Consider the following 21,832-nt stretch of genomic DNA (forward strand, 5'->3'; position numbering starts at 1 on the left):
TTTGTGGCTGAAAAAGCAGCCTTGCTTCTTCAGATATTGTAGTTATTTGGATGTATAATAGTTTAGCAAGATGTTACTTTTGTAAGACATCAGATGTTCAAAAAAGTGCATCAGCAACTTGTACTAAATACTGCAGTGTCCCTTTATAAAAGGTCAGACTAAAACTGACAAGTGTACAGTGAAGCCTGACATTTGGATATTTTGAAGTTTTTCATAAATCATAGAAAATAGTATATGGCTGTAGTTTAGCTTTTTAGGTAAAAGGTATGTTTTCATTAGTGCATTTCTTATTGCTGATCGCTGTAAAAACATGTGGATCAGCTTTCCATTTCTCTTATGTAGATCATGATAACCTGTAGAGTAGAGTACAATCATTTGTGCTATGTTTTTAATTTTCTAAAGCACCTTGATGACAGTGAGTGTTCAGTGGTGAAGCATCCTCTATTGAATCACCTTTCCAAAAAAAAAATAAACAAAAAAAACCTTGTTAAGTCCAAACTTGTGTAGGTAAAGACAAGTGAAATTATGATTTAACTTGGACTTGACAAAATGAGCTTCCCTTATCCCCGTTCCCAAAGGGATACTGCAGTTATACTACATACCCATAGGCACCACAATGAAGATTGAAGCTTATACCTAATTAAGGTTTTATACACACCAGTTTCCCCCAGTAAATGCAAATTTTATTAAAAAATTAGATATGTCATATGTTGAAAATGCTCATGGCAAACAATCATTTTGCATTCCTGCAAATAAAATTGTTTTATACTGTAAGCTGGAGGCGAGTGTAACTTATTTTTGTAATAAAGTTTTTATTTTTTTTATGTGTCATTAATATAAATGTGTGTTAGTACAGAGATCTTCTGGTTTAAAAACTTAGAATCGCACACATTTCAGTATGTTTACTTGTATTTACATAATTTTTAGAATAGTGGTTGCCAATAGCCTGTATGTTTCACATTAATTGAATTTTTTGTTACCTTAATAAACCATTTTAGTATGTTGTATGTCAATTACTGGGATAGCTGGGACATGAAGTGTAATTTAAAATTGTCAAGTATTCATTGGAATATGTAAATGTGCCTTGCCAGTTATGAACCTTAAACATAAGTGGATGATGGTAAATTGAGTAGTCAGTGCTTAATGAGGCATTTGCTGTCAGTTTCGTAAACTGCCCATGCTAAAGAAAATACTTTTTTCCTCAGAGTTGAGCGTAAAAGTATGATGATGAATCAGCTTCTAAAACTTTAAACATATTGATAAAATATTAGGCTTATGGAAAGTGGGTTTGCTAAATACATGTACCCTTAAGTATAATTTTGAATTTCAATGTAATCCTTGGTGCTGGCAATTCCCAGTGTCAAGGAGTTAATGCTCCCTTCAAAAGAGGTTGCCATGCCTACTGGCACTTTTACTGTCATATATGGTTTTATAAGGAACACTGTCAGGGTGTTTGTATCACTATTATAGTAAATCATAAATTGGGTTTAATGAATTGGCTGGGGAAGAGGTGAAATCCTCCAATTTCTAAATCATTTAAATCTCTCCATTGCTGAAAAATTGAAAAATGCTTTTGTGGTCTCACTAGTGCTACTCTTTTTTTTTCTGCTCTGTTGGAAAAACTGAAAACCTATTTTCAGAATTGTGTTAACAATTGGTGCTGGTGAGCAAAGAAGATATGACACTAAGGCACTATGTAAGTTGAAATTGTGGACAAATATCCATCTATTTCAGCTCTAATTAAAGTACAGAGGGAAAATATTGGAAAATGTTAAAATTGACAAGGAAATGTTTTTGTTTGAATGGAATGTAAGCAATGGTGAGTAAGCAAAACTACCAGAATCTTGACAGTGTTCTTTTTAATAATTATGAACTCAAGCCATTATAACTTTTAAAATTAAATATGATTTGCACTGTTCTGATATTGGTGCAGTTTTTTAGCAATATGATCTGAAAGCTAAAGTAAAATGCATGTGATGACTTAACGATATTGTGCAAAATAAGTTTTCAAAACAAAAAATGTTAACATGTTTTCAAAGCTTTAAATTTGGTTGTTAAAGGAAACAAAACAAACTTCAATATTACATATTAATGATATTGAAGATGGGCAAGTGCATATATAAAAGGTTGGTTTGGTTGTACTGGGTGTTGGTAAACTTGAAATGTTCTACAGCAATAATGCAGTTTTTATGGAATATGATATAAATGAACATAATACACACAGTTCCTATCAGCATGTTAAAGGCAACTGTTTACTATCTAAAGTATTGTACTACTTGCAGTTGTGTTCATGGGGTCTTTCTCTGCTGAAATAGTTGGAAAGAATTGAGAGTATGAGCTCTTATAGTTCCACCCCTGCATGTGCAGATCTGTTCCAAAATTCACAGAGTAGTTGAATTTAAGAAGAAATTAGAAACCTGTGCTGCTTAACACTTCTGGTTTATAAACACTCCAATAACAGGGCATTTTAAAGTATACTTCTTCGTTTTAAAATTCAAGTTTGTTTTTGTTAAAAGGGGGTTGTACAGGCCTGTTACTATTGTGGTTTTTAAAAGAAGCATGGTTAAGTCCAGCTTCACTCAAAACTTAGGTTATGTAAAAAAAACTTTTTACAAGTCTTCAGATCAGTACCTTACCAGGAACTTATTTAGAATGAAGACTGTTTTAAAAATAAACGTTATCCTGTCCTGTGTGCATCCTGCACATTACAAAGCACCTGAAAGTGAAATTGACTAAAATACTTCCATTGTCTAAGCTGAGAAATGCAAAAAGTAAATAACGATGAAAGTAGAAACTATTTTAATAATTTTAATATAGGTAATTAAGAGTTACATTTCCTTGTTTTACTTTTACCTGAATGTCCCTGTAAACACTACAAATCTAAAAGAAGGGAAATTGCTATTGTTGCTAGACTGTGATAACAGGATGACATTAGCACTTCAAATTACACGCCATCTCTTAAAGCGACACTATCAATTTTAAATCAAACTTCTGTCTGAAAATATTACCTGCTATTCTATACATTTCTCACAATTGCTATTACTAAAACCTGTTTTTTCTTTTCCAGTTTGTCACTTTGTGCATTTGTCAGTATTTATAGTCTGTTTCACTCTTCCCTTGTTTAGCCAGTCAGTTACCATATTTGTGTATGCTTTTTACAAAGCAATAGGAGGGGAAAAATTAAGTGTAACATACATAGAAACAGAGACCCAGGTTGGTACCTACATAAAAATAGGTGTGAATGTTTTCTGAATTCACTAAGTCTCAAGCTGATAGTGCTCTTTTCATACCAAAATTAATTGCATTCATAAACACATTTGTGAGGACTTAATGAAGAGGATGATGCTTGCTTTAAACCCCATCGGAAGCAGGTATTGGGGGGGGGGGATAAATAAAAATATATATATATACACACACACAGAGAAAAATGAATTACCGTTTCTCAAAATGCACTATAAGCTGAAAACTGTCAGGTTTTGTTTACACAAATATGAAGCATAGATTACTTGGTTCTTAATTCTGTAACCAGCTCAGCATGAGCATGGGGTCTGGCTACATTTTTTGAATTGGGGCTCAAACTGCTAACCAGCCATCTTTGCTAGCTATGAACAGCTGCTATAACTGATTTCAAGTCTGAGAGAGGACTAGCTCCAGCAGCTGAGCCAGGATTTCTAGTGCCAAGCTTCTGCATTGAAGTGCTTTTCTCACTGACTGCCTGCCTGCCAAATAAAAATGACAAGTTATTTTCTAGTCATTTTTTCTGCATGGCACTCTGGTAAAGCATAAGAGAGTCTTGCTAAAGATCCTTTTTTTGTGTGTGAGAGGCAGGGAGAAAACAGCAGGGAGAAGGCATACAGCTATTTTGGTTCCCCACAACTTTGTGATGAGATACCAAAATGTGACCACTGAAAACTTGTCCCACCATGCAAAACTAATTTCGTATAATGTTTTTGACCAATCTGATTAAAAATTCTAGTGTAAATTTGCCTGATCTGTGTTCAGACACAAGGCAAAGGAAGCTGACTTTTTTTTAGCTTTGTCTGATTTTACAGTACATCTTAGTCATTAAAGGACTTTGTTGCATGTCAATATAATCTTAAATTCTGATATTTTATTAGTTTATTTAAATTTGGAGAAAGGGACATTTGTTATGGTGAAGTCCTAGATAAGTTTTTAGCTGGTTGATGGGATAAAGGAGAAGTTTTTTTCCCCCCACCGTAAGGTGGTCACTCAAGTGCCTACTGCATAGCTGAGCTCACCTGGGAACACTTGGTCAAATTTAGTGTCATAATTTTTATGAGAATATCTTCATGAAGACTTCCCAGGGCCTCAAAGTTTTCTGAATGTGTGGCAAGAGCTAGATAATTCATTGGAGAGTAGCAGCAGTTGTGATAATGTAGAATAGCAGACAACTGTTACAAGTCTAGGAATATTAGTCCTACTGGTAGGTAAGTAAATATACAACTTACTGACTGTAGTACAGTGTGTCTGGATTTGATTAGTTTAATGTAGTGACAAACTATAAGAAACAGAAAACGCTATGTGGCTCTGTGGCTGCATGAGCTTTCTTGGCTTCTGAATGTTAAAGGAGTCCAACATTATTGGCTCCATGTCACTCTTCACAAGGTGATGTAACTGGTAATATACTAGCCAAAACCAGGAGCACAAGGAGTCTGGTTTCCTTTTAGGCTGAAAGACTGCATTCACCAAAGTGTTGATGAGGCAGTTACTTAATTTGTTTAAACTCTCTTCTGTGGGTGACTGGACATGAAGGACCACAGATTTATCTCCTTACCTCTAATGTAAGAGAAGTAGCATTGGGGATATGGTTCTAAATATGACACCAGCAGGTTTTTGTAATACAAGAACTGCTGTTGTGTGTTACTGTATTTTATTGGGTTTTTTGTTTTATGCATCACACTTACCAGATCCTTTCCCTCAAATTTGTTTGGTGCATGACCTCTAAGATCATATTCCTTTCTAAATTTGTGTGCCAACATGTTTGAAGTACTTTTCATTTGTTCTATCTTCATCAAAAGTCCTGAATTTTTTTGTAACCATCTCTATTTAATAGCACTCAAGGCTGCATTGTAGTTTAGGTTTTTTTTAAATGGGATGTTGCTTTCTTTGGTTACTGATACATGAGCCATTCCCCCCCCCCCCCAACCCAAAAATGTTCTTAGTACATTTCCACTACCCATCCTATTCACTGTGTGTGTGGAGAGAGAGAGAAATTTGACCTTTCTAGGCAATGTGATGAGTAAAAACGTTATGGAACTCTGGATAAATATTCTATCATTCTTGAAAATTATCATCTAAAATTCAACATTTAGTGTTCTGTCTGGTCTCAGTGCTTTTATTTCCCTATGACTGAAGATAAATCACAAGTGTTGAATACCTTTAAACTGCCTGTGATCCAAGTGTGGATGCAGTATTAGCTAATTTCCAGAATGTAGTTTTTATTTGGTTTCTCTAATGTATAATGTACTTCTCATATGAGAATCTCAAAAGGCTTCACAAATATTAAGCCTCAAAAAAACTCGTGAGGTAGGGGTGTGTGTGTGTATGTATGTGTGAGATCTGTCTCTATCTCACACATACATACAAACACACGACTGTTAAGGCTATGATTGTCATGGATATTTTTAGTAAAAGGGACAGGTCACAGGCAATGAACAAAAAATTCATGGAAGCTGTGATCTGTCACTATTACTAAAACATCTCTGACCACATGGGGTAAAGAGGGCCCAGCACCCTGCTCCACTGCATGTGGTGGCGGCTGAGAGAGACCCCTGACTTTGGGGGGGGGGGGAATTCCACACACCTTGAAGGGCTCGGGGTTCCCCTGCAGCAATTTGGGGAGGGATAGGTCAGTGGTTTGAGCATTGGCCTGCTAAACACAGGGCCCATTTAGGGATTTGGGGCAAAAATCTGTCTGGGGATTGGTCCTGCTTTGAGCAGGGGGTTGGAGTAGATGACCTCCTGAGGTCCCTTCCAACCCTGATATTCTATTCTAATTGGGGACTGCAGGGTCCCCTGCTGTCCACTGGGGCTAGGGAGCTCTGTGGGATTCCCCGTTGTACTGCAGGGCTGGGGGAGAGTGCCACTGCCTAGGGTGGTTAGGAGTTGCAGGAGTCCCTCTGCTGCCATGGTGGCTGGGCTGCTATGGGGCCCCAGTGTCAAAGTGTCATGGAATCCATGACTTCTGCAATTTCCATAACGTGGTCATAGTCTTAAAGATGGGTAAACAATGCCAAAGAAGCTAAGAGAATTGCTAAGGTAACACATAAGGTATTACCTTTCCATCTTGTAGTAGCTAGTAACGTATCTGTTTTTCACTTCTGTCTTGAATCATGATGTGGTATTTGGCTATTTTATGTTTAAGAGACGTTACTGAGGTGGGCAAAGCAAGGGTGGAGACAATCCATGTTCTTGCTGAGTGTCTGAGCAAACTAATACAGAATGACTTGCAAGGGAAAGTGACCTTCATCAAAGTATTGAATTGTTAATGAAAGACCAGAGCCAAAAGCAAAAAACTGGTTTGTGTGTATTAAATAGGTGTGCCCTCTGTCTATTTTCAGTAATCAGTCCTGACAAGTCTAGAATACGGTAGGTACTAGCAGTGCATAAACTTCCACAAACTACATCAACCATATTTTAAAAGTATTTTGAGTATTCCATGACATAGATGGCTGATACAAAAAGCCATTTAAAATGCTGCTTAATGACTAGGCCGTCCTTCTGGTTTACTTGTGTGACATAAGGGGTTGTTCTTCTCTCAAATGGCTTCTGTAATTCAGATGGGATCCAAACTTTTTGTCTGTGTCTCCATTTGAGTCTGAAAAAGAGGATTGTGCTTCCATAGGATAGGTTTTTGGCAAATCTGGGAACTATGCAGGAGTTATTTCTCTTAGGTGTCTTAAAACTAAGTTACTAACCTTTCTGTAACTGTTCTAAATGTGCTGCACTGTCCATTCCAATGTAGGAGTGTGCACATCCCAAGCAGATTTGCTGGAATTTTTTCCCCTAGTAGTATCCATTGGGTTGTCTCCAGCACCTCTGGTGTCCTGCACTCATACTGCTGGTATAATGGGCCCTTTGATTGTTTGTACATGTTCATTCTAATGTAGGTAACTCACAAGCTTGTACAACTGCTTGTGAGTTACCAGCTCCCCTTTGAGCTATGTTGCACATGTCCATTCCAGTAAGTGGAAATGGAGGGAGGGTTTTGGAATGGACATGTGCAACATAGCTGAAAGAACAGCAGTTATGGGAAGGTTAGTAACTTTTTCCCCCCTTCTTTGATTGCTTGTACATGTCCATTCCAATGTAGGTAACTCACAAGCAATTGTACAGGAAGTGGATTCAGAGTTCAAGTGCAGGCTAACTGCAATACTGCACAGCCAAAGCCAGCATCAGCTCTAGCCTGCTGGGTAATGGCATAGTGCATTGCAAACATGGACTGACAACCAGGTTGCTACCCTGCAGCTGTCCTGAATCGGGATTTGTGCTAGGAAAGCAGTGGACGAGGCTTGAGACCTTGTGGAGTGAGCCATCAGATTAGTGGGGGGTGGGAGGGCAACATGCCCAAGAGTTCATAAAACACCTGGATGCAAGAACCTAATCCAAGATGAGATTCTCTGTGCGGAAGAAGAGAAGGGGAGACCCTTATTCTTTCTGCTGTTGTGAACAGTTGAGTAGATTTGCGGAATGGTTTCATCCTATGTATGTAGAAAGCCAGGGCCCTCCTAACAGCTAAAGAGTGAAGGCTCTGTTCCTGTCTGCTCACATGTGATTTAGGGTAGAACAGCAGTAGGAAGATTGCTTGATTGCACTGGAATTGAGACCACCATCATAACTGAGCTTTCTCCTTGAAGACCGTATATGGGGGCTCAGAGGTGAGGCCCTGGATCTGTGAGAATCTTCTGGCTGAAGTGATGGCAACTTTCCAGAAAAGGGTTAACAAACACTTTGCTAGGGGCTCAAATGGACCCCGTAAGCTTTGACAGGATGAGGTTCAGGTCCCAGGGAGGGACTGGATCTCTAACCTGGGGTACACCCTCTTCAGGCCTTTAAGAAAATGGATCACCATCTCGTGAAAAAACTGATTAGTTGTCAACCTTGGGATGGAAAACAGATGGCTGCTAGGTGAACCCTGACTTGTTGTTTCAGCAGTAGGAGGTACTCCAAAATGAGCTGCAGGGGGGACTGCAAGGGTGAAATTTGCTGTTGGGAACACCAGGTGGAGAAGCGCTTCCATTCTGCAAGGCTGTGGCCCTGGTGGAGGGCTTTCTGCTGCCCAGTAGGATCTCACGGGCCTGCCCCCAGCAAGCTTGGTCCTCCGGATTCAGCCATGGACCTTCCAGGCCATCAGATTAAGAGAGCTGAGGTTCGGGTAGAACAGCTGACCAGATCCAGCTGCAGCAGAAGCCTTAGCAGTGCCTTCACTGAGATCTGGGGAGTGGGGGGAACCAATGATGCCTGAGTCACACTGGGCCTATGAGAATGACCTTGCTTGATCTTCATCAGAACCTTGTGAATTAGTAGGGTAGGAGGAAATGTGTAATACAGGTGACTTGTCCATGGTGAGGGACCTCAGGCTCTGAACTTGCAGAGAGCAGAACTCATATTTCCTGTTGCAGGTGGCAAACAGGTCTATAAGGGGAGTCCCCCACCGTTGGAAGTTGTCCCTCAATGTCCAGTCAGAGAGAACACTTGTGAGAGGAGAAAAACATGCTGAGGTGATCTGCCAGGTGGTTCTGTGTTCCCTGGTAGGATGCTTTAAAGCTGATGGAATGAGCAATGCAGAGCTCCCACAGGTGGACTGCTTCCTGACAGGGGAAGAACACATGCTGTCCTGCCTATGTAGACCCTGGCTGTCGTATTGTCCATTAGAACCAGAACAGTCTTGCTCGTAATGTGAGGCAAAAATGCCTGGCAGGCTAGACAAATTGCCCTGAGCTCCCGGACATTGATGCAGACAGAGAGCTCTTGGGACCAGGGGCCTTGAGTCCTGAGGAACCCTAGATGGGCTCCTCAGTTGAGGGCTGATGCGTTAGATGCTACAGAGAACGAGTGATGCCTTGAGAAAGGTACCCCTGCACATACCATGTGGTGATTCAGCCACCAGGTCAGTGAGCTGAGGACCTCAGCAGGCACCATGAGCACTGAGTCCAGATGATAAGGGGAGTATACTGTGGCTAGCTAGGCTTGGAGAGGTCTGAGATGTAGCCTCAAATGTTGCACTATATATGTGCATGATGTCATATGGCCCAAGAGGCTCAAACACTTTCACACTGTCATGATCGGATGAGCCTGGAGTGACCTTTATCAGGGATGTAACTGTGAAAATGATCGTCTGGAAGCAGGGCTCACTTGCAGAGAGTTGAGGATGGCACTGATGAACTGTATCTTTTGGACCTTCAGCAGAAGACCCAATGCACTGAAGGTCAATTGAATAAGATGGATGTCTGCTTCCACCTGAGCTCTTCTGGATTGGCCCTTGACTAGCCAGTCATCAAAGTATGGAAAAATGTGGGCTTTCTTCTGAGAGAGGCTGCTACTATTGTCATGCATTTGGTGAAAACTCTCAGGTGGCTGAGAGACCAAATGGGAGCACCGCAAACTGGTATTGACCTTGATTCACTACAAATATTAAATGTCTGTGGCCTTGGAAGATCAAATATGGAAGTAAATGTCCTTTAGGTGAAAGATTGCATACCAGTTCTCTGGATCCAGTGAGGGAATGATGGAAGCCAAGGAGACTATGTGGAATTTTAAGTTCTTGAGATAGCAATTGAGATGACACAGACCTAAAATGGACCACCCTTTGCTTTCAGAATTAGGAAGTAGGGGGACTAGAACCCCTTTCTTTTTAGGTGAAATGGAAACTCTTCCATGGCTGCCACCCCAAAGAGGGATTTGACTTCTTGTTCCAACAATTGCTTGTGAGAAGGGTCCCTGAAGAGAGGCAAGGAGGGGGAATGGGGTAGACAGAAGTTAGATAGTGTAACCCAGTTCTACTGTACTGAGAACCCACTGATCTGAAGTAATCTGAGTCCAGACATCCAGGAAGTGGGAAAAGCAGTTGCAGAAGAAGGGGGTAGCTGAATCCAATGTAGAGGGGTTTACAATGCTGACCTTGTGTCTCGTCAAAACAAGTGCTTTGAAGCTCCTGCGTGTCTGGGGCTGAACTACGGAGGACCTGCTGAGGAGGATTTGGGAGGAGGTCTGCACCTCAATCCCTTGCTCTGACTGTGAGAAGTAACCTGTAGTGCTTGTTTGTACAGCCCCAGGGATTTCAAGGTTGCTGTTGAGTCCTTGAGACCATGCAGCCTAGCATCTGTTTGCTCGGAAAAGAACAATGACCCTTCAAAGGGACAATCTTGTATTGTTACACCTCATGTGGGAGCCACAAGGACTATGTGCAGAGTTTATGGTTGTAGTTACCACTGTAGCCATTTGTCTTGCTGTGGAATCCAGGGCTACCTGAAGAGAGGATCATGCCCCTGTCTTCCCTTCTTTGACTAAGGCTTAGAGTCTGGGGGAGCAGATCTTTAAATTTTAGCATAGACTCCCACATATTGAATTCATAGCAAATCAGCAAGCATTGCTGGATCACTATATGGTGCTAAAGGCCCTCTGTGGAATTTGCTTTTCATCTGAACAGGTCTAATTTATTTGGATCCTTCACCTTGAGTGTAGGATCAGTCTATCCTTGGCAATCCCTTTTTGCTGGTAGCTGCTACACCCAGGGATCCCACAGGAGGGTGCCAAAAAAAAAGAAGGAATTCAGACCCTTTGGTGGGTACAAAGTACTTGTGCTTTGCTGTAGGCAGGAGGCAGGGGTTTGCCACAGGGCCTTTTTACTGGGTCCATAATGGCCTCATTATGTAGTAAAACCACTCTAGAGGGGCCTGTAGATCACAAAATCTCTGAGACTGTGTGTTGTCTCTGACCACATTTGCTTGGACCCTCAAACTTGAGGCTATCTGCTTTGAGAAGTCCTAGTGCACCCTGTGGCGATCTTGTGGCAGGGAGACCCCTGGTGCCACTACCGCCTTGCCTTGAGAGGAGGAGGAGTCTATAATAGGGTGATAATCCTCCACTGGTTCCTTGCTGTCTGCAGGGGCCTGTGGGGTTTCTTCCTGAGGCTCAGTACCGGAGCCCAGATCATTGGTGTCTCAGCACAGTACAAGGGTGCCCTAGGCTCAGACAAGGCTGTGATTGTGTTGAGGAGGTGCCCTATGTTAGGGACCCCTCCAAGAGTTCCAAAATGGCCACTGCATAGTTGCTGGTCCCCATGGAATTGCTGTCCTCTGAGCCATGGTGGAACAGGAATAGCCCAAGGAGCAGTGAGCTCGTCTGTGGTGATGAGAATAAGATCCCACCTCCAAATCTGACAAGGAAGCTGAGCTGCGAGGCAGAGACGGGGGCCGTGTCGTACTCCTTGTTGCCAGAGATGGGCCCTGGGGTGGAGATCTTGAGGCTGTCAATGGGGCTCCCCCGCCCCCCCGATGGTGGCCATGGCACTGAGTGAAGTCTTGGAGATGGCACTACTGGTGCCACCAAGCAGCAGTGAGTTAAGTATTGACCTTCTGGGCATGCTGGTACCAATAGGGTAAAAGTCCCGGGCTGCTGAAAACGCCTCAAGAGTTGATGGTACCACAAACTGGTTGGTACGCTGTCTGGCCTGATGAGGAGGCTCCTGTGCTGAAGTCTGTGGTGCTTGCAACAGCACCAGGATTGCAGGCACCTGATGTGCCAGAGAAGAGTCCCAACATGGGTCTCATTCTATCCCAGTCTCCTTTTGCCTTCGGCACTAGGGAGCAATTCTTCTCTTGATATTTATGGTGCTGCTTCTTTGTCTTCCCGTACCTATCAGTGCAAACAATCCCAAGTCATGGGAGGAGTGCTCTGCACCAAGGCTGAGGTGCTCAGCGTCGAGTCTCAGCACAGCTTCAGAGGCAGGTTTTAAGGCTGCCTCCATGAGGATAATTTGCAGTCTTGCTGTTTGCTCCTTTTTGGTTCTGGGATCTGAAGCCCCTAAAGATTTGGCAGCAGTCTTTCCTATGAGCTTCCCCCAAGCACTTGAGACAACTTGAGCGCATGCTCACTCAGACTTACCACAGGAGGCACGCAGGACTTAAAACCTGGTGACTGAGGCATGCCCCAGCACTGGGGAAGCAGACCCTGCTAGCTAAGCGTGGAGGTGTCAAACTATTTAAGTTCTAAAAATTATTAAACTACCAGCTACATTAACTATTTACACTAAGGCCTGTCTGAGCAAAAAAGGGTTCCAGCAATCATCACAGCTGGTAAGAAGGAACTGAAAGGGTGGTGGGGCTCTTTATATCAGTGCTTTGAGTATGCGACACCAGCAGTCACTGATATCACTAGGGGAAAACATTCCAGTAACTGTGCTCAGAGCACACATGCACCTACACTGGAATGGACATGTGTATGTGACAGTTTTATAGTTTGAAATTTTTCATGCCATAGGCTATGTCTACACTATAGTGAATAATGTAGCTGGAGTTGATGTACCTAAGGTCAAGTTACTGCAGGGTCTACACCACGGGGGGTCGATGTGAGGAAACTCTCCTGTCACCTTACCTTACTCTTCTTGTTGGGGGTAGAGTACAGGGGTTGACTGGAGAGCTATTTGCTGTTGATCTGGAGGGTATTCACTAGACCTGCCAAATTGACCAGCAGTGGATCAATCTCAGCCGGGCTGTAGTGTAGACCTGCTCATAGTAATCTAACTTTAAACAGAACATTTTAAGTCACTTTTCACTGCAGCACCACATTTGTTAAATAAAAACTATTTAAAGTACACATTTTAGATCACATTGCTTCTACCTGTTAAACCCAGTGAAGTTTTTGTTTCTGGTAAAACTCTTGCACTACATGTTATGGCTTACTGCTCAGAATGTGGACCATACCGCATAATCTAAAGACCCCTGGGATACATTCTCAAAATAGTCAAACCAACAGCAGATGTCTCTCAAAATGTGAAAATAACCAAAAAAAAATCAAACCAGCACTGTAACCTGCCTTATTCACAAATTCACCCTTATGGTGTCTTTTACTCTTCAAAAGCCTCAATAAATGGGCCTTGATGGCAGTAGATTTAGGCTGTAACACAAAGGGGATGAGTTCCAAAGCCTGTACCTGTGGTGTGTCTAGAAATAGACCAAAAAGTGTACTGTTAATTTAAATTTCCTTTCTATGTACTCCCTGCCTGGAGAGGTATTTAAGGTCTTAAAGTAGATCGGGTAGGAAGCATCACTCCCAACTGCATGCTCATTTATATTTTGAAACAATATGTAAATTACTAACATGCCTGAAGGTATTGCGGAAGAAAATCTCTTAGCCCAGTGGGGCAGTCCTCTCCTATGGGTAATGAAGTATCAGTGACTTTGCAGATTGCCCACAAAGAGGCACCTTTTTTTAAAGGTCCTTCTAGCTATTCAGTATTAAATACAGTATAGAGGTCCACTAGGTGTTGTCCATATTAAAAAAGTTGCACAGGTTTAACTAAATTTTAAATCTTTTAAGTTCAAATCTCTAACGAAGACATACCTCTTAACTCTTGCCTTGCTTAGCTTAAATTGATCATTACTGCTGCAAGCTAAATCAATGTTGAGGGTTAATCCAGTATAACTATTTATTTTATATTAAATGCCTTTAGAAAAGGTCTACATTAAATAAGTTAGAGGCTAATAAAGGCTGAAACCAGTTTCCAGTATAAAGTCATGTTTTAACCACACCCACTGATTTTAGTCTGGAAAATTGGTTTGGTCTGATTGTCAGAGTGAAGGTAATAGTACTTATGTAAAGCTTGAACACTCATTGTTTTGTGTTTACATGTAATTTGAAATAAATCCTGATTTGAAATGTTATGCAGAAATTTAAAGAGAAGGGACTATTAGATCTAGTCTGACTGTATAGTTCACAGCTCATTAACTCAATTTATCTCTACTACTGAGCCCATAATAGGCCTTGTATTTGGCTAAAGTAGACTTTCCAGAACAGCATCCAGTATTTATTTGGAAAATCCACCACTTCCCTATGTAGTTTGTTCTAATGGTTAATCACCTTCACTTAAAAATGAGCTCATTTCCAATTTGTGGTGGTGTGGCTTTAGCTTCCATCCATTGATTCTTATGGCTTTTGCTGCTAAATTAAGGAGCCCTTTAGCATACCCAGTATTTTCTCCTGGGGAAGGTACCCCACTCTCTGTAGAATTCTATTTCCTCATGCTCAACTAGCTACTCAGTGCCCATTTGATCTATAAGCCACATTTCCTCAAATGTATCCACTATGTGAAATGGGTTTTAAGTAAAGCTGATTACTTTAGATGGCCATATCCCATCCTACTTCCATTCATGTACATAGGATTATTTTGCCATTGACTTCACTTGCCTGCAAGCAGAATACAACCCTACAGATCTTTGGCTGTCACTCAGACAGGAGATATCCACCCTGAAGAGGAAACTTGCCACCATTCCTCCCCTTCAACTTACTTGGCAACTGCCTTCTTCTAACCTATAAGTAGGTATTTGTGGCCAATTTCTAGCAATACAGAGACTAGGGCCAGCTCCAGGGTTTTTGCCGCCCCAAGCAGTGGGAGGAGAAAAAAAAAAAGCTGTGATTAGCAGCAGCTCCCCCGTGCTGCTTTTTTCTTCAGTGGCAGGTCCTTCCCTCCCCGAGGGACCTGCTGCCGAAGAGCCCAACTTGCTGCCCCTTCCCCTTGGCCACCTCAAGCACCTGCTTGCTGAGCTGGTGCCTGGAGCCGGCTCTGCAGAGACCATGGAAAGAAAGGAGTATGTACCATCTGCGTGCTGCTCACTGGTGCTCCACTTGTACACAAGCAGTGGTGGCTTATTATAGTCAATGTAGTCATATAAGAGTGAGGTCTGGACCGTGCAATCTCTGGGTCACTCACAAATCACAATACTACTTCGGCATAGAGGTGAATGGTCAGCTAGAGGAAGACAAGTTAGAGGAAACAGAGCACCTTGGTCTTTTTTCCATTCTCCCCATGCCCCCAGCTGCGAGGAAAACTCCATGGAGGGGCTAGTTACTGGTTAAATAAGGCTTATACAGAAAGGCTTAAGAGCCATTTGCTTTCAGTATCCCTCTGTGTTGCAAATGGAGTATAAATCCCTTTCATTATATGGGGCAGCTGACAAGGGATTGAATTCCAACCTAGTATCTGTCAGTAACAAAATCCTGCTACTCATCCACTACCACTTTCTCAGTACCAAAGCTGGTAATATTGACACCTGAGCTGGCCCCAATCTCCATCAAACTCTATGTTGTCAGAAGTCGCTACTTCTCTCATACCAATCTCTGTACCAAGAATACTAGAAGGAGTGGGTGCCAAGAGTAAATGAGTACTGACCACCACCACCTTTAGAACACATCTACTTCTCTCCTCCTCCCTAATATTCCACCATAAAAACAGAGATCAGGAAACGGTTCCCCTGAGATGAGGGCCACTCATTTCTAAGCATCAGCTTACCCTCCATACCTCTGGCACTAAACAGTCCAACCAGCCCTACCTTTACAATCTTGTACCACGGTGATTCTGGGCTTACTGAAATCCACCCTCAAAACTGTCTAGAAGTAGATCTCCCTCTCTCTCATTGTGCAAGCAAAGGTTGCACAATTCTGCAATTTCAATACTCCCGCCTGAGACCACCCAAGTCCCCTGGCCTTAAGATGGTTAGAGGGCCACATGAGGAAGAGGCAGGTTCCAAAGCTCTAGACCAGAATAGGCCAATCTCTACTCAAAGATTCTGCCTCATCACTGCCTGATGAAGTACTCTCCTCTGCTCCCACAACAGCTGACATGATTTTAGACCTTTTCAGGAACTGCTCACTTGGTTAGCAATACCTATTAAAAGCATACTGGGACCCCCATAAATCTCTGGCATACCTCAGCTGCCTTAGCCAACACTTGCAAAGCAAGCAGATTTCAAGCTTTGCAGAAAAGATTTGAACAATTTTACTCCCAACATGGGTCATAGATCCCTGGTGGTCTCAGCAGTCCACGAGAAATCCAAACCACCTTGCCCAGTGAAGTCTACTCCCACAGACAGCCCCTAAAAAGCTCAACATCTTTGTGGGAAAAGGCTTATTCCACTGACTCACTCTAGTTGTGACAGTGCTTGCTAATTTGCTCAGTATGAAAGACTGGGACAAAGCAACCCTTTATGTCTAACTTCAAGATGCTAGTGAGCCACTTAAGGCAATAATATCTGAAGGTCAATTAGTGGTAAAAACATGCAAGCAGCCATGGATGCTTTGGTTATGGCAATTAGATCCGTGACCACGGTAGTCACAATAAGGAACGTGTTGTGGCTATAAATGTCAGGTATCCCAAAGGAGATACAGAATAACATTGAAGACTTGCTCTTTGAAGGCACAGACTTATTTAACACATGTTCTGAAGATGATTTGCATTCACTGAAGGATTCCAGAGTTGCTTGACAATCCCTTGATATTTATACTCCGGGTCTCCAGGAGTATATCCAAATATCCAAGACAGACCAGTCAGAACACCCACTATTCTAAACAACAGCCTGCTGATTACCCTAAGGAAGAAGCCTAGGTTATCCTAAAGGGGAATACTATCATCTGCAGCACTAGCCATCCTGCTTCATCATCTAGGCACCAGGCTTGACATACAAGAAGTCACATCTCAGCCAGTACATAACCAGACTCTCTCTCCCCCTCCACAAACCCTTCAGATGCTGCCTTTCTTTATTTTCTTCATCTTAGACTGGAAGTACTAATGACAAATGGGCACAAGAAGTCACCTCCCAAGAGTATGCTCTTCAATTCCAGTCTCTGTCCCTCTTCTTCCATTTGGTCTCTCCACAACACCAAGAGTTTTCACAAAGTGCCTACCAGTGCTAGCAACCAGGGCCGACGAGAGGGGGAGGAAGCCGGTACAAATTACCGGGGCCGGCGGTCTGGAAGGGGGCCCAGGGCCCAGCTTCATCGGCCCTGTTTATCCGGTCCGCCCTTGCTGGGGGGCCCCAAATTTTTTTTTCCACCGGGGCCTGAACCCGCTCTTGGCGGCCCTACTAGCAACACATCTGGAGATAGGGTGTTCATGTCTACCCATACCTAGACAACTGGCTAATCAAAGGCATTCCCTCAACAGGAGTTCTCCATGGCCCTTGATTCTGTCCTCCTATTCAAAGAGAAACTATAGCAAATTATCCATCACAAATGAGAATTCATAAGAGCTCTAATGATTCCAAACCAGCAAATGCATACCTTTCTCAGGAGATATTTCAATCTATCCGGACAATAGTATTCACCATCAAATTAATTCCATCTACCACATTGAGAACTTGCCTCAAACTCTTAGGCCACATGACAGATTGCATTTATATGATGCTGCTAGCCAGACTATTATAGGGATAGCTGAGGTTGGGGGTTATTGCCCTTCAAGACATCAGATGTTCATGCATGTTGTAGTTTCAGTTAATCTAGCACTCAACTTGTGGACAGACTGTCAAAATACCTTCAAAGGGGACCCTGCCTTCTCCATGTATAAAGTCATTGATCACAGATGCTTCCAGTACAGGATGCGTGCTCATCTGGACCAATGTCAGATACATGGTCTCAGGAACAGATATGACATTTACATGTGGTCTCAGGACAATCAGGCTAGTATGCAAACCTTTCCATTCAGACTTAAAGAATTTCACCATATTAGTCCTCACAGACAGCACATCGGCATGGTATTGGAACAATAGCATTTGTGCAAACAAGTAAGGAGGTGCTTGTTCATTGTTTGTATGTGAAGAGGCAATCAAATTTTGGAAATGGTATCAAGTCCATTGGATAACTCCAACAGACCTTCATTTCCTGGAACTCAACAATTTAGCAGATTTTCTCACCATTCATGCATGGTCTTTGGAGGGTTCCATCAGACTAATATTCCACCAGTGTGTTACCCCTATCATGGATCTATTTGCCACAAGAGAACACAAAATGCCCCATGTTTTGTTCCAGGGTGGGAATGAGCCCACAATCCTTACAAGGTACTTTTCTCATCTCTTGGACTCAAAGTCTCACACAGTCAACTTGTGTAACTCGTTGCCAGGGGATGTTGTGAAGGCCAAAACTATAATGCAAAAAGTGTACTAATACAACTAATAGTAATACATATAATTGCTCTCCACATTCATCGTTAACCCAAATAATTAAAGTGAAAATTTTCTAACCTCCTCCCCCCCGCCAAAAAAACCACCAAAAAAAAACCCCCCCCCACAAACTACTTTGATTACTAGTACTAGTTTCAACTTGAAAGGACAGCAAAGGGTTCTTAAAAAAATTAACAAGAAAAAAAAAAGAGAAAATTCCGTGTCTGGCTGGCTTTAACGAGTCCTATGACCTGATTTCCCCCCCCCCCTGCCATCTCCCAAGCTGACAGCCTATAGGTGTTCCTTAAGTACCTGTGTAAAAGGATTTACTAAAGTTGGCCCCTTGTTTACTGGTGAATAGGTAGTGCTCCTGCATCCTAGGACATTATCCTATGGAAACATTTTAAAATACAGTTGTCTTGGTATGTCAGTATCTTATTTGCTCTTAAATTCTTGTAGAAAGCAAATTTTAACTGTCTACCCCTTTGCGTGATAGTGTAAGGGCTGAAATCTAGCAGAACTACTTATTTTGTTGAGTGTTTGTGGAGGGCAGGATTACAGAGGGGCATGCATGGCTGTCTGCAGCAATGAGGGATGGGAAGAAGTGGAAGAGAAACAGCTTGCTGAGGTGCACATGGTCGCTATGTGTAATTGGACAAAAAAGTGTAAGAAAAACATACTCTACTTCTGAGACAGTATGGGCTATAAATACTCAGCATCTCCTCACCGCCAGCTAGGTTACATATACAAAATCTGTTTACTTGATTTTGTGTGGCTGACAAAGATTTCACTTATTCACAAGTGGGATTAGTGAACACTTGCAAACTTTAAGGAAAGTTTCTAAATCATACTTGAAGCAGCAAAGAATCCTGTGGCACCTTATAGACTAACAGACGTTTTGCAGCATGAGCTTTCGTGGGTGAATACCCACTTCTTCGGATGCAAGACTCTTGCATCCGAAGAAGTGGGTATTCACCCACGAAAGCTCATGCTGCAAAACGTCTGTTAGTGTATAAGGTGCCACAGGATTCTTTGCTGCTTCTACAGAACCAGACTAACGCGGCTACCCCTCTGATATTAAATCATACTTAATATTCTAGGACAGACTCTTCTGTGTGAGCTTGAAGAAATCAAACTTTTGCCTCTTAGATGACAAGTTATTTGTAATCCCAGAAATTTATAGGTACACAAACACAATTCTTAATGCATTTTAACTAAGGAGGCAGTATAGACCCATGACTAAGACACTGAAGTAAAGTTAAGAACTGACTTCTGTTCCTACCTCTGATATTGGTTTGCTATGTGATTTTGGGATGTGACTTCCCTCTGTCCCTCAATATTCCCTTTTATAATATGAGGATGATACTTCTTATCTTCATAAAGCACTTTGACAGCTATGGCTAAAAAGCCCAATATAAGGGGCTAAGTAATTTAATACATTATAATAAAACTAAGAGCACACAAAAAAACCTTCCCACTGTGCAAGAGCAGTAGAGTTAGGGAAGGCATAGGAAGACACTGGGAAATAAATGCTTCTCCTGGGACCCTGGGTAGCAGATCACATACCATTTGTTTTGCATATATCTAGTTAGACATGTAGTTTTTTTTAATAAAACACACACGTTACTAACATGGATAGTGACATGTAATCTTTTAGCAGCAGCTCCTAGAGCAATTCAATCCCACACTGGGATTTTTGCCAAACCTGAAAAAGGTCAACATACCAAATTGTGACACTTCAACTTCTGTTGAGATCAATAAAAGCTTTGGATTTTATGGCAGACGGACATGCTGGAGAAATATTTAAAGCCATCTTCATCTTCAGTCACCTAGATGTTGATATAAGCAGGATTTTTCATGAATGACTTGACTTTATCACTAGATTTAAAAACATGGCTCTTATATTGCATGTGAGGGTCCTCAGTGCACTTATTGGTCTCTTACCCAAGCGTGCCCCCAAGGCAATAAGAAATAATATTTAAAATAGCACCTGCTTCTTAGCCAGTCAAGGAGTGAGCAGAAGAAGCCAGTCCTCCTAAAGCAGATCTTTTGCATGACAATCCAACTGTTCCTGTGCACATCCTAGATGAAGACTTGTTTAGGAGTTCACGTCGTTTTTGATTTGTTTCCCCATAACTTTCTGATTGAAGTTTACATTTGATTTATCTTCACCTAAACAATGATTTGTACCATCATCTCTCTCAATTTCATGGTAACTTAGTAAGTACAGCTGTGCATTCAATTAATATTAGAAAGTCTATGACTTACTTTGCAGCTAACAGTAGTTATTAATGTGAGCTTGACCTTAAAGTTTAGCCACTATTGACCTAAAAATTATTTTTCAGACTGTTATTTTGCTTTAGAGACAACAGCACAAACTATGCATTCACCAGCTAATTTCCATCCTACAAAATATTTTTCAAGCGACCCTCCCCCCGGAGTACTTATTCTGCAAATAAGGGTTTGAGAAGCTGGAATACACTATTTGTAATATTTCATTACTCCCCTGATTAATCAGCTTCTTCAGTTCAGTCACCATATGCACACACTACTTTAATAAGATATAGCAGATACAGTTTCTAAATGCCACAGGCTAGAGATCCCTGCTGCATTAGAACGTGAGTAATCATAACTCTATGTAAGCATTCTGCCATCAGGGATCTTCTATTTCCAGGGCTTGGGACAGCATGTTACACAGTAGGGCTTGAAATGTCACCTAGATTGGTCACTGGCCACTTGCTGGAAAGAATCTTTTTATGCATAAGGTACAACGGGAGTAGTTCTTGCCCCAAATCAGACCTAGTTTAAAACTGTTCTAAACTGCTGCCTTTCCCCCCTCAATAGCTGGTTCAAGAAAATGTCAAATTTTAAAAATAAAACCATTCACCCCCAGTGAAGCTAGAGGACAAAGCAGCCAAGTGTGCACTAACGGGACTCCCCAAACACCAATCTCCCCCCACGGGAATTTCTCGAGCCAAGAATCTAGATGGCTCCTAACGGGAACAAAATGCAAAAAAGGGGGAAAGTATCATAGGAAACAGTAACTGCGGCTGAGTCCATGGAGCCAGCAGCAGGCCGACACCCGGTACCGGCTCGCAGGGCTGGCCGCGCGTGGTCCGAGGCTGCTGATGGGGGAATGATTAAGAAAGGGAAGCGGGTCGGTTTCCCCGGCTCCTCCCCCAGCCCCGTTTCCACCGGGCCACCTCCCAGACCCCCGCACACGCCACAACAGTATCCGGCACCGCGACGGCCTCGCTCCCGCTACTTCGCGCCATAGCGCAGAATTTGCCCCCTGCGCCGGGCCCGTTGCCCAGGCGTCGCTACGATCGCCCCGCTTCTCACTACAGGGCCGGCCCGGCTGGCCAGGGGAGCAGGCCGCTTCTCCCGCGCTAACCGGCACCCCCCGCCCACGCAGCCATCTTGAGGGCAGCCCAGGCCTCGCCCCGACTGCCGCGGTGGGGCCGGGGGGTGTTCGCGGCGGCGGCGGCGACGCGCAGCCAACGGGGTCCCGGGACGGCAGGGCCCATCCACCCCTCGGGGTACACAAGGGCCGTGGCGTCTCGGCTCGACGCTCATTATCGGAGCTTTGCCATCTGCCTCCAGCGCGGCTGGGTCCTAGCGCCCCGCCCCCATCACCATGGCGCCGGCGCTCCCAGCTTCAC

The 21,832-nt window shown here is 42.8% G+C and overlaps 1 protein-coding gene and 1 long non-coding RNA gene across 7 annotated transcripts in view; one reads left to right on the plus strand and one right to left on the minus strand.

The window, feature by feature from the left end:
* LOC120402134 (synaptotagmin binding cytoplasmic RNA interacting protein) overlaps positions 1-3,063 on the plus strand; it is a 36,858-nt gene extending 33,795 nt beyond the window's left edge. For all 5 annotated transcript variants that reach the window (XM_039532554.1, XM_039532546.1, XM_039532547.1 and 2 more), the window contains exon 11: positions 1-3,063. This exon is cut by the window's left edge. The gene's annotated coding sequence lies outside the window, so the exon portion shown is untranslated.
* LOC120402138 overlaps positions 1-21,811 on the minus strand; it is a 31,015-nt gene extending 9,204 nt beyond the window's left edge. For both annotated transcript variants that reach the window (XR_005597009.1, XR_005597008.1), the window contains exons 1-3: positions 20,161-21,811; positions 19,895-19,999; positions 12,616-12,764 (exon numbers count right to left, since the gene is read on the minus strand). This is a non-coding gene — a long non-coding RNA (uncharacterized LOC120402138). The remainder of the gene's footprint in view (positions 1-12,615; positions 12,765-19,894; positions 20,000-20,160) is intronic.
* Between the last annotated feature and the right edge of the window lie 21 nt (positions 21,812-21,832).

The sequence above is a fragment of the Mauremys reevesii genome, linkage group 3, assembly GCF_016161935.1.
Source record: "Mauremys reevesii isolate NIE-2019 linkage group 3, ASM1616193v1, whole genome shotgun sequence".
NCBI classification, from domain to species: Eukaryota; Metazoa; Chordata; order Testudines; family Geoemydidae; genus Mauremys; species Mauremys reevesii.